The following is an 18,207-nucleotide window of genomic DNA, read 5'->3' as shown; positions in this document are numbered from 1 at the left end:
CTTTAGTGGTACTTGCTGTGACCAATGATCACTATGTATTCTGTCTGCACTACTGAACTTCATTGATGTTTATTACTCTCCTGTATACAGCCGTGACCCATCATTGTAGTATATTCAACACTTAATTTGAAGTTTGTATTATGTTCCACGCCCTAGTGGTACTTTTTGTGACTATGCTCATTATGTATTCTGTCTGCACTACTGAACTTTGCTGATGGTTTCTACCCTCTTGTATACAGCCGTGACCCATCACCTGCAGTATACTCAACCTTCATTGAACCTTGTATTTATGCTCCACAATAAAGTGGTAATTCATATTATCACCATTTGACATCTTAACTAAATGTTTCTTATGCTGCCTAGATCTGTTCTCTGCCTGTCTCACTAGGAACTTCCATGGAGGGCCAAGACCTGCAGGGTGGAAGCTGCTGAAGCCCAAATTCCCTTGCGGGAGTCCCTGGTGAATACCTTTCATCCTGTTAGACTTCGCGCCTCTGGGGAAGCCTAGCCAATACCAGTTGAGACAGCAGGATCTCACTCATTCATTCATGAGCAAACCTGACAATGACACTGTTCTCTCCTGGACCTCTACTTATCCAATCTTCTTCAGTGTCTCTACATCTTACACATCCTCCCCTCCCACTATCTATAGGGTATAACAAAACTCAGTTGTCATCCTGACACTTTTCTCGCTATAAAGGAGCTATCTATATCATACAATTCAGGTGATTCAATTATACCACATCTTTACATGCGATCATGCACTTAATGAAAAGAGATTGTATCTTATGCACATAAATCACACATGCTCCCAGTTATGTCAATCTGTTTCTGGTGCATTGGGAAGACGCCAACAAATGGAACAGATTTGGCTTGGGGGCAAACCTGGTTTCCTGGACGCGTTATGTAGATGATGTCTTATTTGTTTGGAGGGCTGACCTAAGTAGCTTAGAAGTTTTTTGTGAAGAACTAAATCAGAATAGTGTTAATGTTGAATTTCTTTTGAGATCAGTGACCATTTGATCAATTTCCTTGATCTCACACTATAAATATATATCAAAAGCATCTTATGCGCAAAAACCTTCAGAGAACCTACAGATTCCAACTCATATATCATGGCATCTAGTGAACACCACCAGAGGTGGTTAGAAAATATCTCTCTAGGTCAATTCCTGGGAGTAAAAAGGAACTGTACGGGAGATATGATTTATAAGGGACAAGTTGAAAATTTGTTTCTGAGGAAAGGCGATAAGGAATTGACCTAAAAGTGTGTATTTATAGCGGAGTATTACTCCCATTGAAGCAGAGAAACAATTAAATTATAAAGTGGATATATCATTTAGGATCCGATCAGGGAGTTAACCCAGGTGGAATGGTGATTGGCTGAAACAGCTTTTGTTGTGAGACCCGCTTGAAGGAATCCATTTCTGTGAGTAGAATAACAACGGGGATCGTGATTGGGCGTTCACTATTTCTACAAAAAGAGACAGCTAATCATTGTGTGATTTATGGACATAAGATACAATCTCTTATTATTAAGTACATGATTGCCTATGAAGATGTGAGTTGTTGGTTGAGTCACAGAGTGTAAGACGTAATCTAATGGAGCAGAAGCAGCTACTGAGAGGCGTTTGTTCCACTGTTTCCACTTTACAGTTTTACGCCTGTTTTTTTTTTTTCATGAAACCCTGGTAATTCTAACAAATTTTAATATTTTAAGTTTAATTATTTTTTTTATTCTTTTTTAAAAAAAGCATGGCTTCCTAGACTTTTGGCAGTGCAGGGGCAGGGAAGATTTTCACAAATGTACTGCATGAGAATGATATAAAGAGAATTTGTACTATGCAGTGTCCATATGTACAGCAAGAGATATTGCATACAATGAAGTGGTACTGTGCAGTGTCCATATGTACAGCAAGAGATATTGCATACAATGAAGTGGTACTGTGCAGTGTCCATATGTACAGCAGGAGATATTGCATACAATGAAGTGGTACTGTGCAGTGTCCATATGTACAGCAGGAGATATTGCATACAATGAAGTGGTACTGTGCAGCGTCCATATGTACAGCAGAAGATATTGCATACAATGAAGTGGTACTGTGCAGTGTCCATATGTGCAGCAGGAGATATTGCACACAATGAAGTGATTCTGTGCAGTGTCCTTATGTGCAGCAGGAGATATTGCACACAATGAAGTGGTACTATGCAGTGTCCATATGTACAGCAGGAGATATTGCACGCAATGAAGTGGTACTATGCAGTGTCCATATGTACAGCAGGAGAAATTGCATACAATGCAGTGTTACTGTGCAGTGTCCTTATGTACTGTGGACCCGCTGCCTGGATTACATTATACAGGTGGCGGGTCCGCCCATTACTGCTTTTAAACCGGCACTCTTACTCTGGCCATTGGAACTGACGTCATTTTCGCTGGAGACATTTTAGAAAGTTGCAATTTACATCTGCCAGGAATTAAGCGTGTGGGGAATGTTGTTTGTCTGTTATATGGTAAGTCTCTAGTTCATCCTTGTCGGCCTTATAATAATCAGAATTTTTATGTCGCTCTTTAATCATAATGTACAAGAAAGGCGTTCCCATGCAAATACGTTGAATGCAGACTCCGGCGCATACAGCATTTTTTGCACAGAGAACCTTCGCCTGCTCTGGGTCACCACTACCTCACCACTGACAGTCATGAACATAAAAAGGTGCACGCTTGCGCCATCTAATGGAAGCTTGAACAATTTTCCTGCACACACTTGCATACACTCCTCTCATTATACACCGCTATATAAGACCCATGGAGAGAGATTACTATGGTGCCATTTTGTGGAGACATTGAGAGACTTGAAGAGTTTTTTTGAGACTGAGATCACATCACCTCATTCTTCTTAAGAGGTATGGGTTCTGTATATGTGTCATGCACTGCATACTAATGAGAGTGGTTTAAATTTGAATTGTTATAAAATGTATATTCCTACATCTATACCATAGCATGGCCAGTTTCGCTTTTCTTTAAATTTTCTGGGAAAGTTAATACGCCGCATACATCACATAGCACAAATTTATTTAATGAAAATGTATGTATTTTAAATGTGCGCTGCGGCACCGGTTATTTAATTAGTTAATAGTGTAAGAATGTATTTTTAAATAGCTTGAGGTAATGAATTAGTATGTTTAATGTATAAGTGCCGCAGCGCAGGTAATTAGCGCCGAAAGTGTTAAATCTCAGCGCTAGGAGCCGGGCGTGTAACAATAGGTTTATGTGTCTATTTAAATGTATTTTTTTCATAAAAATTACATTTTCCTACCTCCTTAGTGGTCCAGGGGGGATCTGGGGCTTCTCTGTCCTCTGTCCATGGGTGATCCAGCAAGGGGCAGCAGGAGCTAGGGACTCCTTGAGCGTTAACCCTGTCAGCAGCTGCAGCTCTGTGGCTGCCAGCGGAGACTTGCGGCAGCACCTTTTGGATTCAAGTGAATCATACTTGCCAACTCTCCCGGAATGTCCGGGAGACTCCCGAAATTCAGGTCGATCTCACTGACTCCTGGGAGAGCTGGCAAATCTCCCGCATTCTGCTAGTGGTTTCCCAAAATGACGCGATTAGCGGAAAATCGCGTCATTTTGGCCCCACCCCCGCGACAAAACGCCATTCCCTTTGCGGGTGGCGGGACCAAAATGACGTGATTTGCCGCCCCCCCTTCCGCCCTCCAGTCACACCCATCTCCTGTAAAGCACTTCGCAAAAGTACGTAAATATGAAGTGAATCCAGGAGAAGCAGGGCATGCTGGGGAACCATGCTGAAAATCATGTCTGAGCACAAAGAGCTCCAGAAGCGGCAGGTCAGGGGCTGCTGCCCCAGGATAGGGTCAGAGGCAGAGTTCTTAGTTAGAAGTATTTTTAGGCTGGAGATTTAAAGATAATTTTTCAGTACTAGACTTAGAGATAGAGAGGAGGTTGAGCCCCCCTTGCCCTCCCAGTACCAGCAATTTTAACTCCTCAAGGCTAACTTACATGCAGGTTACATGAATCAGCCTGGATTGGTTAAAGCGGCTATAGAATTGTATAAAAAGAGCCTTTTTAACCATGTAAGCTTGTAAACTATCAGTACTTCACTAGTACTTCTAACTCCTGTGTTAAGTTACTTATAAGAACCTGTGAGCAATAAACATCACTGCTTGTAGGTTCTGCCTGACGCCTATAGCCTGCTGTATCCTGCTGTATCTATCCTGTGACTTACACTCTAATCCGTTCTCCAGCTGTCCTGTGTTGAACCCAGCATCTCTGTGTCATCGCTTTGCCCGCTACCCAGCAGTCATGATCCATAGTAAGTGACCAGGAGGTACCAGCCAGCCCGCAGCAAAAAGACACTGCTACAGATATGGCAGCTAGCCAGAAGTAAGCAGTTCCAGGTGCCGGTGAAGAAGCCTGGTGGTGGCAGCAATATCCTCCTACAATTATTGCGCAATTGGCATTCGCAAGTCGCCGAGTGTCTGGTGACAGGTGTCACCAGTGGGAGTGGTCAGTAGCAGACAACAAAGGTTGTAAGGCATGAGGTAATTTATTTATTCATCTTTCTCACATATAGCCAATCATGGACATGATGCAGGCCAAGGATGAGGAGGGCAACAGGCCTCGTCCCCTCCAAACCAGCAACTGGTCCACCATTGCTGACCCAGGGAACGTGTCTGCAGGCCAGGCGTCAGCCTCTTTAGGATGTCTGATGCTGTGGTGGTCCGTCACTATCGGCTCCCACTCCATGTCATCGTGAACACCTTGCGCATTGTCCAGAGTTACTTTGAGCCAATGTGCAACATCCCGACAGCAGTACCGTCATTGACCACATTGTTCACGGTATTGCATTTTTGTGGCACTGGGTCTTTTCAGACCACAGTGGGTGTTGCTGCAGGCTTGTCCCAACCCACCTTTGATCAAGTGCTGCAGGTTGTGCTGAAGGCCTTCCTGATGCGCAACCAGCAATATATCCATCTGCCACTCAATGAGGAGTCTCTTGTGACCGTAAAGCGGCAGTTTGCCAACATAGCCGGCTTTCCGAACATTATAGGGGCAGTAGACGGCACACATGTAGTCTTTACCCTGTCGGGTGGGAATGCTTCCATTTAATTAAATCAGAAGCATTTCCAATCGTTAAATGTCTAGGCTATATGTGATCCTCTCTCCAAATTCGAGACCTGGTTGCTTGATGGTTTAGGACCACCCTTGACTCCTTTGCATTTAGACAATCAGGGATGTGGGGCAGATTACAACTAAGGCAAGGAGGTGCAAGGCCATACGGTGATGCATAGCTATTAGGTACTATTTTATATCTCATCATTATTTAACAATAACCTTTTGTTGTCCTAAAAAACCTCAGTGTATACTGTAGTCAGAAATGGTAGGTCTACCAATTTTGCAAAATATTAACACTCTTTGCAATATGGTGTACTTGTAGAGTCAATTGTCAAATATTGAAGATCTCCGCAATTGTTTGTATGTTTGGTTTCTCATTACTAATATTTCTTCTATTTTACTATTTCTTCCATTTTGTCTTTCTTGTCACCTTTTACAAGAGAAAACATGTACCCTTTCTGCCCTTGGCAACTCATTGCTCTTTTAAACACACGCACATACACGCACACACACACAGAAGAAGTCGCATACATCTTGGCGCATACGGCCACCAGATCGATTGTAGAGTTGACATTTGGCTTTTCAAAAGCCAGATTCCGCTGTCTCGACCCTTCTTATGTAGGTGCCAAGGACAGTATGTGATAATTGCTCTGTGTGTGGCGTTCCATAACATCGCTATTAGGATTGGGGTTCTATGGGTAGAAGAGGCCAAGGTTGCTGGCCAGGAGGTGGAAGACATCGACAGTCTTCCTGAAATGGTCAATTATACAATTTACAAAGAATATGTGCTTTCATCCTACTTTTCATATAAGCAATTTTTTTCATTTGTTTCAAATGTAAAGCTTAAAGTAAATGTACAAAAATACTAGGCAGAATTTTTTAGGATTCCAAAAAAATGTGTATTATTAAAAACTCAAACCAAACCACAGGTGAAAAAACTTTAAATAAACAAACAAAAAAGTTCGGCTTCATCTGTCCCTCTTAGTCCTATGGGGGCAAGAAGTGGTTAGGGGGAGACAGAGTTGGGCAGAGGTTTATTGGACAGAAGAGGGGAAAAGTGTTGTGTTTGCCAAAAAAGGGTTTTGGCTAAAAGAGGGCATTCGAGCTGGAGAGTCGAGTGGGGCAGCATGGTAAATATGGGGTTGATAAGCAGAGTAAAATGGGGGATGTTTATGTGTTATATGGCCTTGTGTGGTGAAGTTTTCATGATTGACAAGACTGAGGAATTGTGCTAATGGGGAAGGAGAGGAAACACGTGACATTGGGACAGGAGGTTGTTTGTGACATACTGGGCAACAAGGTCGGTGAGATGGCTCAGGATATATTCAAAGTTGCTGAAAGTTCAATTCATTGTTGTAAAGGAATTGTCCAACTTGTGTTCAATACAGGTGAGTGTGCTCAGCTCCTTGAATGTGTTCTCGAGTGTTGTGTTCGATCCTTAAAGCTTGTGGTAAAATTCAACTAGTGTCTGCTGCCGACTGACTCGTTTCCTCTTCCATCTGAGGCCCTTCCACAACAAGAACCTTCTCCACCAGTTGCTCCTGAACTTCGCCAATAACTACCTCATCATCTAAAAAGTTGAACATAAAGGTTACTGAATAATCATCTTAATCAATTTCATAACAAAATAGAGTATGTTGTGCAACCTAGTTAGTGTGTATCTGTGGGGAAATATTTACTAAAGATTTTTGTTAACGTTTATATATCACTGTATCAACCAGCATAAATGATGTATGTTGGATTGTTAACTATGCATCATTTCAAAATCACAAACGGATCTTGGCTAAAAATAATCAGTAATCTTGTAGACTATAGTCTAATTGTTCACTAGGATGAGTAGGTTGCAGGATAAGTGCCAAGAAGTTATCATTTTTCTTTGTATTACAATTGGCAATTGTTGATTATAACTAGTTTTACATTTCTTTATATAAGCCAGCAATTGTAGTTGGTAGTTTGTTTAGTTATGTAAAGCAAACATTTGTCATTTATTTATTGACATGTATTGTTCTTTACAATGCACCTGTGGAGCTGAGAGCTATCAACATCCCTAATCCACATTGCAATGCTGCTTCAAAACTACTCTGTCTAACCTCCTCACTTGACCTGTCCCAATGGATTGAATCCGCTACTCATCAGGATGGCCACTGTTTTGATCTTGGTTTCTATAGACTATGTTCAGTTTCTGATTTCTTTAACACTTCCTTCCCCCTCTCTTATCATCACCTTATTAGCTATTCATTCACCCCCAGTGCTTTTCCCTCCCTGATGTCAAACTCTTCCAAGCCTCCACATACCCACAGGAATATTAACTCTATTCACTTTCAACAGTTTTCCACCTCTCTCCAACACCTTCTCTCTCCACCTTCTCTCCCCAATTTCTACAATCTCCTCCTCTGATAAGGCATTTTCACCATACCCTAGCAACTATCCTTGATAAAGTGGCTCCAGCGACTGTTCATACTCCGCGTAGACTTTGATGTCAACCTTGGCACACTAAAATAACACTAAATCTACAAAAACTCTCACTCACATCAGTCCCTGCCCCATTGGAGCTTACAGTCCAAATTCCCTAACACAGAGAGAGAGAGAGAGAGAGAGAGAGAGAGAGAGAGAGAGAGAGAGAGAGAGAGAGAGAGAGAGAGAGAGACTAGGGTCAGTTTTGATAGCAGCCACTTAACCTACTAATATGTTTGGAGTGTGGGAGGAAACCAGAGCACCCAGAGGAAACCCACGCAAACACGGGGAGAACATACAAACTCCACACAGATAAGGCCATGGTCGGGAATTGAACTCATGACCCCAGCGCTGTAAGGCAGAAGTGCTAAAAATAAATTTGATGGTGATTGCTTCAGTGGCAATCCTGCCCACCCTTTCACCAACTGTTCTTCAGTACAGGCCAATGTCATGGTCTGCAGGAGGTCTAATTTGTCAGGGGAACCACCGCCAGTTGAATGAGCATGCCTGCGGTGGTCTCTTATTTTGTCCTTCAGGCAACGATTTAAATCTTGTCATCTGTGTGAAATGTTCCAAGATTAGAATGTTGCAATGTGTAAAATCAAATATATTTTTGCAAGACTTGTGCAGACATACATATAAATAGAAATGTCTTGGCCTAGAGGTGTAAGACTAATAACATCAAGCTAGCCAGCGCTAATACTTACTTTGAAAACTTCAAAATAAGGTGGCTAATTAGGAATGATAATGTCCAAGTTTTAAAAGCTAGTAACGACGGTACTCATTCATACCTTGGACAATGACTTTAAGGCACTTGGAATTTTTTTTTAGATATGCAGAGCACAATACATTAATTAGTGGACCACACATAAAAAGCTTACTTTTTTTTTACCTCAGTCACTGTTTTGTGAATTGGTGCCACGGCATTGGCCTGCATGGTTATTTCCTCCCATATCCAGCCTTTGGTTGGGACAGAGAGCTGCCGGGTTGTAAAGTACAACCTCTCCGCCACCAGTTGGACCAATACCTCTACCTCTCTTAGTGCAAAATTTGGATGCCTTTGCTTCGAGCCTGTAGCGGAGGAGCTAGAGGCCGATGTCTTTGCTTCGAGCCTGCAGCGGAGGAGCTAGAGGCCGATGTCTTTGCTTCGAGCCTGTAGCGGAGGAGCTAGAGGCCGATGTCTTTGCTTCAAGCCTGTAGCTGAGGAGCTAGAGGCCGATGTCTTTGCTTCGAGCCTGTAGTGGAGGAGCTAGAGGCCGATGTCTTTGCTTCAAGCCTGTAGCTGAGGAGCTAGAGGCCGATGTCTTTGCTTCGAGCCTGTAACGGAGGAGCTAGAGGCCAGACTTGGGGCTGGCTCTTTTTCATCAGACATGCATATAAAGTGGGAAAATAAGATAGCTGTGAGTTACAACACTTAAATGCCTTGTAAAGTGGCTCAAACACTTGCTGAATACTAATAACACATGGTCAGACATCACAAAATGGCAGGGCTGAAGGATTAATTGAAAAATCAAGAAACAAGATGTCTAGATCGGGGCACTCCGAAATGTTCCATTAAAATATGAAGAAATTTCCTGGCTCTTGAAAAATATTGAAATAAAAGGTAAAACCCTTGGGGCTAGATTTACTAAACTGTGGGTTTGAAGAAGTGGAGATGTTGCCTGTAGCAACCAATCAGATTCTAGTTTGCATGTTGTAGAATGCACTAAATAAATGAAAGCTACAATCTAATTGGTTGCTATAGGCAACATCTCCACTTTTTCAAACCCGCCATTGAGTAAATATACCCCTTAGTATTTTTGGGGATGTAATTTAAGAATGTGAAAATAAAGTTGAATTAATAATTGCAGATTATACTGCAATAGCTTTGCCAACGCAATTATTTATATCAATAAAATGTTCATTTGTGTGTCAGTTATATCTCTGCTTAATTTTAATATCAATCCTTTCAGCTGCTGTACCAGTATTATACCAATAGAAACAGATTGTTACTGATAACATTAAATGTTTTCTCATGCAGAGCATGCTATAAAGATAATAATGTCCAGAACACCCACATGAAATGATTTTCCAGAAGGTATTAGTAATACAGACAATTTAATGATTTGCAGGTAACAGTTGTAACTAATCAGCTGTCACGGTTATTCATATTTTATTCTTCCTATGTATTAGCATGATGGACAATGTAATAATTATGAAATGAAAGGCTGCTTGATCTACAGCTAATTATGAAATCACTGCACAGACTGCAAATTTAAACTTCATTGTTAGTGACAATGATTCACATCCCTTATTGATATCCAAATATTATTGGTGTGTTAGGATCTGCTTATATCTCTGTGTGCATATTACCCTGCAGTACCTGTGATCCTCCAGAGGTGCTGCTGTTTGGCATTTCCCACTATCAGGGGTTAACTGGCACAGCTAGCTAATCAGCCACACCTGACTTTGTCCTATATATGCCTGCCTATTCCCGAATCCTTTGCTGGTCATTGAAGTTCCTAAGCCTGATCATGTTTCTTTGTTCCTGGATTACCTACATGTTTCTGGCTACTACTGCGAACTGGTTTCAGTTAAGTTATTTGCTGTATTTCATTATTATTTACCTGTTGTTTGGCAAGATCTGGAAGTCCATTGTTTCATTCTGCCTGAACTGTTTACTGTTTATTTTGCCTTCCCTGGACTATACTTTTTCTGCAATAAACAGTTTAAACGTTTGGCTCCATGGCTGTAATTAGGGAATTGGTTTTGAACAGAACCATAACAGAATGACCAGCCAAAAAAAAAGCCTTGGAGTCATGTGAAAAACCCTGCTTCAGATTTCTCCTGGAACTCTCGTTGCAATTGATTTCATTTGTTTTTTCCCTGCAAACATGTCTGCTCTACAAATGGCTGAACAGCCTCTGCTACAGTGTCTACAAACGGACATAATTCTGTTACGCTCTCAGCTGGCTCAATTTTCTGCTATACTTTTGGACCCACTCAGCAGACTATCAGAATCTGTTTCTCTGAAATCCAATACCGTTGATTTGCTTCAACCAACTCTGTCTGCTGCTGAATCTGTGCTGCCAGCACCTCTTAATAGTACTATGACAAATTTGCATTTAACAAACAACTGCAGTGTAACTAATGCCAGGTTCACAGGTGGTCCTCTGCCTCCATCTCCGAGGTGCCATCATCTGCTTCCAGCTCCGAGGTGCTATCCTCTGCCTTCAGTTCTGAGTCTCCTGCCGCTGTGTCTGGTCCCAGATCTCCTGCTGCTGGCCCTGCTCCCGGGTCTCCAGCCGCTGCCTCTACTCCCGGGTCTCCAGCCGCGCCAGAGGGGACGCTGCCCTTACAGTCTGCTCAGGAGGGGACGCTGCCCTTACATTCTGCTCAGTAGGGGACGTTGCCCTTACAGCCTGCTCCAGAGGGGACGCTGCCCTTACAGTCTGCTCCAGAGGGGACGCTGCCCTTACAGTCTGCTCCAGAGGGGGCCCTGTCCCTCCAGTCTGCTCCAGAGAGGGCCCTGTCCCTCCAGTCTGCTCCAGAGAGGGCCCTGTCCCTCCAGTCTGCTCCAGAGAGGGCCCTGTCCCTCCAGTCTCCTCCAGAGAGGGCCCTGTCCCTCCAGTCTGCTCCAGAGGGGGCCCTGTCCCTCCAGTCTGCTCCAGAGGGGGCTCTGTCCCTCCAGTCTGCTCCAGAGGAGGCCCTGTCCCTCCAGTCTGCTCCAGAGGGGGCCCTGTCTCTCCAGTCTGCTCCAGAGAGGGCCCTGTCCCATGCGGTTCAGCCCGAGTTGCCACTCTATGCGGTTCAGCCCAAGTTGCCACTTGGTGCTGTCTGCTCTGCGGCTCTTCACCGTTCTAGTCAGTCTGAGTGCTGTGCCCAGTCCGGGCTTCCCGTCAGGTTTGCCCAACTTGCCATCCCAGCCTGGGACTAGCTCACCAGCAAACTCTGCTCTGCTGTCCCAGCTGGGGACTCCTGCTCTACCGTCCCTGTGAGGAACTCGCCAGAGACTGCTGCCCAAGTTGATCACTCCCTAGAGTTTGCTGGTGAGCTAGAATGCCCAGATGCCTCTTCTAAGTCATCAGATCCTCCTCCAGTCTTCTTGGATGGAGACATCGAACAGTTTATTTCAGTACTTCAACTTTCAATGAAAAAGTTTCAAGCTTCTCCAGATTACTTTGCCAACCAATTTAATCAAGGGGGTTCTATTATCATGAGTTTTAGAGGGGAGCCACAGACTTGGGCCTTTTCCCTTCTAAATTCTGATAACCCCATTATCCATAATACCATGGACTTTGTCAATGCCGTTTGTAAGAAGTACTCTCCATCAAAAGTTGAGATTTCTGGTCATAGTTCTTCTGTTTCCATTCCGGCCTGTGATTCAGCTCCTTTGCTTATTCACAAATCATTGATGTCCATTGCTTCCGTTGGTCAACCTATGTCTTCAAAAAATAAAAAGAACAAACAGGAAAACCCCTTTCTCGACTGTATCAATCACAACAAACTTTGGTTGCCGGCTTCATGGGCATTTCACCATCCTGTCATAAAATAAAAGGTCCTGTCCCGACTCTAGAATGGGACTCAGACTCTGAGTCTGAAATTGATACTTCTAGAGACTTGGTGGATGAATTTGACAATTCTTCCTGTGCTTTCGAATAATTGGGCTTTGTCTGGAGAAGGGCTCAATTCTAGCTGTAATTAAGGAATTGGTTTTGAACAGAACCATAACATGGTGGAATGGTAACTGTTACACTGTATGGCTATCTTATTACATCTCTCAGATGTATTGGGCTAACTGAGCAAAAGTAATATGGTAATTAAGGCATTAACGAGTACTCTTATACCCAATCTGCTCAGATACAGGTAAAGCTTTCTACCACTCACTAGTCAAGTGGTCTAAATGCTGAGATCAGTATTGTAATATCATGCCGATCTATGATGTCAGTGGGAATTGCTGATATTGATCGAATCTGCCTAAATCCTTTATAAAATATTATTTCTGTCTATCTAATACATTCAAAGTATAGTTGGATTAGGGATTACATAGCAGCAAGCAAAGTATATAGTTTGTGGCAAAGAGAAAACGCTGACACGCATTTCGCTTGTTCAGCTTTTTCAAGGCAAGCCAGGTAATCGTTATGATTTGCCTTTTATAGTATTATGGCCAAGCCCCCAATGTGATGTCATAATTGATATCCAATACGCTCATTGCTAAGGCAGTCATGTTTGACAGTAAGAGCTTCCAATCATATTTACAGATAGTTATTAAGCCCGCCTCTCGCTTTATTCTATTGGTTACAATAAATTAATGAATTCTGTACCGTATTGAAGAAGCAAAGCATCCCCAAATTGTAATCAAAGCAATCGTACTAAAAATTAGGTAATCAGGTGGTTCTATAAAAAGGATGTATCACATTCAGTTCCATAAGTGAAACCAAGATATTAAGCCGCTAGATAGAGTATAGGGGGTCAATGTATCAAGCTGAGAGTTTTCCAGGCGGGTTTGAAAAACCAATCAGATTCTAGCTATCATTTATTTAGTACATTCTACAAAACAATAACTAGAATCTGATTGGTTGCTATAGGCAACATTTCCACTTTTCAAACCCGCTGGAAAACTCTCGGCTTGATACATTTACTCCTAGTTGTGCAATTTGTCCCTATCAGGATTCTCAGTTGTCAAATATTATTCTGATATTATGGCGTATATCATGTAGTCAATAAGCAAATCTAACTGTAAATATGAACACTGGATGAATAGATAAATATTGCACATATTAAAAAATGTAATTATATTATAAACCTTAATAAGGATCAAAATATGATCAATAAATAATAACTCAATGGAAAATGTGAGTGAATGTGAAATATAAACTTAAAACACATAATACATATGTCCAAATGACAATCATAATACTGTGAAAAAAATTTGAACAATTTTATGAAAATTAACTGCATTTTTATATACCCATAATAACCATTAAAGTTGAAATGATAATCTGACAACTATGATAAAAAATAATAAATTATATAGTGTCAAACGGGTAAGAGAATAAATAATAAAATCAGTGAAAAGGTGTCGATAATAAATATATTATTTAATATATGTGAAAAGAAAGTAAAAAAACATAAACATTTTTGTTTCTTGATAACCAGAGAGGTATAATGTTAAGGTGAATAGTAAAGTGGGAAGGAGATAAATATAAGAATTTGTGAAAAAATATTTATTAAAATTTGTTTTTATACCGGTGGGGCATAAAGATCTCTCATATTTCGAGGGGGCACTGTGTGATCTGTAGTAGGGGTAAAGAGGTGGGGTAGATTTCATTTTGGTAGGTTAGGTTCTGCCATTTTTAGTACCCATCATGAATTGTACCCGTGAACATTGGGGCTTTGTTGTTCAAGCGTATTATGAGAACAAGAGTTCTGTGATAACGGCGCAGAGAGTTTTCCAACATGCTCCCGCTAGTTTGAAATGCATCTGTACCAGATGGGATAACTATTTTGCTACGAATTTCTAATCTTTGGGCAACTGGATCCACACTGAAGAGAAAATCAGTTCTGCTCAAGTGCTCAGACGTAGCTCCTTGTGATTCTTAGTCACTGCAGTCCACAGACTATCGACTATTGCTCCCTTGTGTCCAGCAGCTAAGCAGCTATTTGCAGAGGTTACTATTAATGCCACAGACTGTCGCTCCATTGTATTCAGCAGCTTCACTGCTATTCCCAGTGGTTACTACTGCTGTTGAAGACTTTCACTCTGTCGTATCCAGCAGCTTCTTAGCTGTTCTGCCAGTCACAAAGGTTACTACCGCTGCCACAGACTATCGCTCCTTGTACCTATAAGCTTCCTAGCAGTCCTCTTGATTCCACTACTTACTCATGTCGGCAGATCAAATCCACTTCCTGTCTGACCGCTTCTCTCTCTGGGCGGTCAGACCTTTGGGGCAGAGGCCGCAAAGTCCATACCTCCTTGCAGGGATTCCTGGCAAAAACCGTCTGCCTCGTTAGACTCCGCGCCTCTGGGTGGGATAGTGCCAAGCTCAGTGCCCATGACTGATAGAAAACTAAGCACCCAGCAAATCCGCCTTTTAAATAGGGGCCTGTCCTTTTCACCGATCCAGACCATAGATAGGTTTAAATGGGAGAAGGACTTAACCATTTTTCCAGGAAACTTATCCTTAAAAAAATTAAACACCAATAAAATTGATACATTCAACAAAACTAAATATTCTACTCAATACTAAGGAGGTCAAAACTGTTATGCTTGAGGAATTAGAAGGAAGTGGATCAATAGGTAGAAACAATGATCTTAGAAAAATATTGAAAAAGAAATCTTCATTCTCACCAGATACCTCTATCTGTCCTTAATTTAAGGTAAATGCAGATTTGGAATTTAAAGATCTTGATGATTTGTTCAAAAACATCCAAACTTAAATATGGACTAAAGAATAATGTTGACATAGAAAAAATAAAGCTCTCAAAGAAATAGAGAGCTGGAATGACATTGAGATTAAACCATCAGATAAAGGAGGAAACATCTTTATATGGCCATGTAACAAATATTATTATTATTATTATCTTTGACTTATAAAGCGCCACAAAGGGTCCACAGCGCCGTACATTACATATACAGAAAACAGAACCAAGACACAACATGATACAAAAATATATACAAACAAAGGTGACCGGGTAAAGCAAATAAGATTATATCTGACAGATAGTGAAAGGGATGGTAGAAATCAGTGAGAAGGCCAACGCTTAAGAAAACAGGCCAAGAGGTACAGAGGGTGAATGAGCAGTAGAAGGAGCACACAAGGAAAGAGGGCCCTGCTCATGAGAGCTTACATCCTATAGGGAAGGGGGAGACACAAAAAGGGTGGTACTAACTGGGGGAGAGAGCCAGGACAAGGAAGTTAGGAGGAGAACTGATAGACTTGAATAAAAAAATTAGTCTTAAGGGCACGTGTGAAGCCTTTGAGAGTAGATGCTAACCTGATGGAACGTGGAAGATCGTTCCACAGCAGGGGAGCAGCCCAATATATAGTGGAAGTTTACCTCCAACTTAACAATATATCTTGTTGCAAACGCCTCTTAACAATGTATCAAGCTTTGATTAACAGAGCAGTCAAAGAAGGGATTATAGTCAAAATTGAACTATGAATTCCTTCACATAGACAGCCTAAAGATCTCCACGTTGTACCGTATGTATTAGCAAAAATACATAAGAATGAAAGGAATCCTCCGGGGCAAGTTAAAATTTCTGGAATGTGTGGACTAACAGAGAATGCCAGCAGATTTGTGGATCAACATCTACGACATTACATCCTGAGTTTACAATCTTATGCTAAGGACACTTTGGACGTTCTATCCAAGATACAGGGAATAATAGAATTGACACCAAATTAGTATCCTATGATGTGAAATCTTTGTACACAAATGCAGACCATGAACAAGGACTGAATGCAATCTGTTATTTTATTGACATGGATGTTAAAAGTTATATGAATTAATTTATTATCCCACTTATGAAATTTGTTCTTACTAAGAACTACTTTGCATTTGATGAAAAATTCTACCTGTAGATTAAGGGAACTGCTATGGGGACATATTTTGCCCCAACCTATGCTAACCTGTTTCTTTGATGGTGGGATACGGAATTTGTATTTACTGACACCAATGAGAGGTACACTAGTCACATAATTTTGTGGCTGAGATACATTGATGATTTTTTGATCCTACTTGGGGGGGGATGCTGAATACCAACAATTTGAATTCGAAACTAAGCTCTGAAGTCAATACAACAACTATTAACTTCCTGACTATACACAAAACTAAAGAAGGTACACTTGGTACGGCTATATTCATAAAACAGACTGCTATGAATAGTATACTTTATCATTTTAGCGCCCATTTTCCCACCATAAGAGGGAAAACTATTAAGAAACCACCTCATCTGCTCTGATGTTGAAATATTCACTAAAAGATCTGACGAATTGATAAACAGGGTCAAACAAAGCTGCTATTTGAAGACAATTATATGAGAAGCCAATCATTTTGTTTCCAAAAGAGACAGAGAATATCTGATCTATCCCCCACAGAACCCAAAAATAGAGGATTTAAAGTTAGAATGATAGGCACTTTCTGTGCAGAATGGGAAAAATTTGAAACAATTTTCCAAAAACATTGGCATATCCTACTATCTGAAGAAGACTTGAGGAGTAATCTTGATGATAAGATTTCCATTAGTTGAAAACGAGCCAGAAATCTAAGAGATTGGTTAGTACACAGTCATGGAGGATCATGAGGAAGGAGGCCCATGAGGAGGAGGCCCATGAGGAAAGAGGCCCATGAGGAAGGAGGACCATGAGGAAAGAGGCCCATGAGGAAGGAGGACCATGAGGAGGAGGTCCATGAGGAAGGAGTCTCATGAGGAAGGAGTCTCATGAGGAAGGAGTCTCATGAGGAAGGAGGCCCATGAGGAGGGGGCCCATGAGGAGGGAGGACCATGAGGAAGGAGGCCAATGAGGAGGAGGCCCATGAGGAAGGAGGCCCATGAGGAGGATGACCATAAGGAAGGAGGCCCATGAGGAAGGAGGCTCATGAGGAAGGAGGCCCATGAGGAAGGAGGCCCATGAGGAAGGAGGCCCATGAGGACAGAGGCCCATGAGGAAGGAGGCCCATGAGGAAGGAGGCCCATGAGGAAGGAGGCCCATGAGGATGGAGTCCCATGAGGATGGAGTCCCATGAGGATGGAGGCCCTAGAGGATGGAGGCCCTAGAGGAAGGAGGCCCACGATGAAGGAGGCCCATGATGAAGGAGGCCCATGAGGAGGAGGCTCATGCGATGGAGTCTGAAAATCTGGGATATCCCCCCTTCTCTTTTTACCCAGCAATTCAAGTGCCAGAGGAAGAACCACAGGTGCTTGTTGAAGAAAGTATTTTGATATTATAATGTAGTATAATTTGTTACATTTATTTTGGCTGCATAAAATCCTTGGTCTTTCTTTACCAAATGTGATTTACCCTAGACCTAGGCAAAGTTTGACATTCCACAGGTGTCTGACATCATGGGCTTAATACGTGTTTGTTGCCAAAGAACTCTCCCTCCACTCAATATATCTGCATGTACCTCCAAAAAGTAGTAGTCCTCTGACTACTACTGTGCTCAGCATAACATGAACCTTTGCAGAGATTTTAACTGAGCTTGGAATATGTATGAACAAAGTACACCCGGAGCTAAGACATGATTTAAAAATGTCTGGATATGTTTTTTTTTTCTTTTTATCCAACTCACGAATAAATCACCCAAGTTGAAAGTCCCACAGCCGCAGGTTGAAGACGCCCAGCCCTAGCTGCATTTAAACCAGCCAAAAATTCCATACCCCCTGCAAGTGTTTCACTAAAAAAAAAATATTACTATGAATCCTAATTTGTTTAAAATTATAAATGTTTTTTTTAAAAAAAATTCATATAAAACAGTGTTTATTAAAAATTTGCTGTGTATGTGTATTTTTTAAATAGGAAAATGTGTAGTCAGGTACATTAGTACCATAATAAAGGGACATGTTGGACATAGCCTAGTATTTGAATATATTTGCCACTTCTGCCTGGGTATTAACTACAACACCTTTGCAAAAA

Source organism: Mixophyes fleayi, chromosome 4 (assembly GCF_038048845.1).
Source record: "Mixophyes fleayi isolate aMixFle1 chromosome 4, aMixFle1.hap1, whole genome shotgun sequence".
NCBI lineage: Eukaryota > Metazoa > Chordata > Amphibia > Anura > Limnodynastidae > Mixophyes > Mixophyes fleayi.
Note: the sequence above shows the minus strand (reverse complement) of the source record.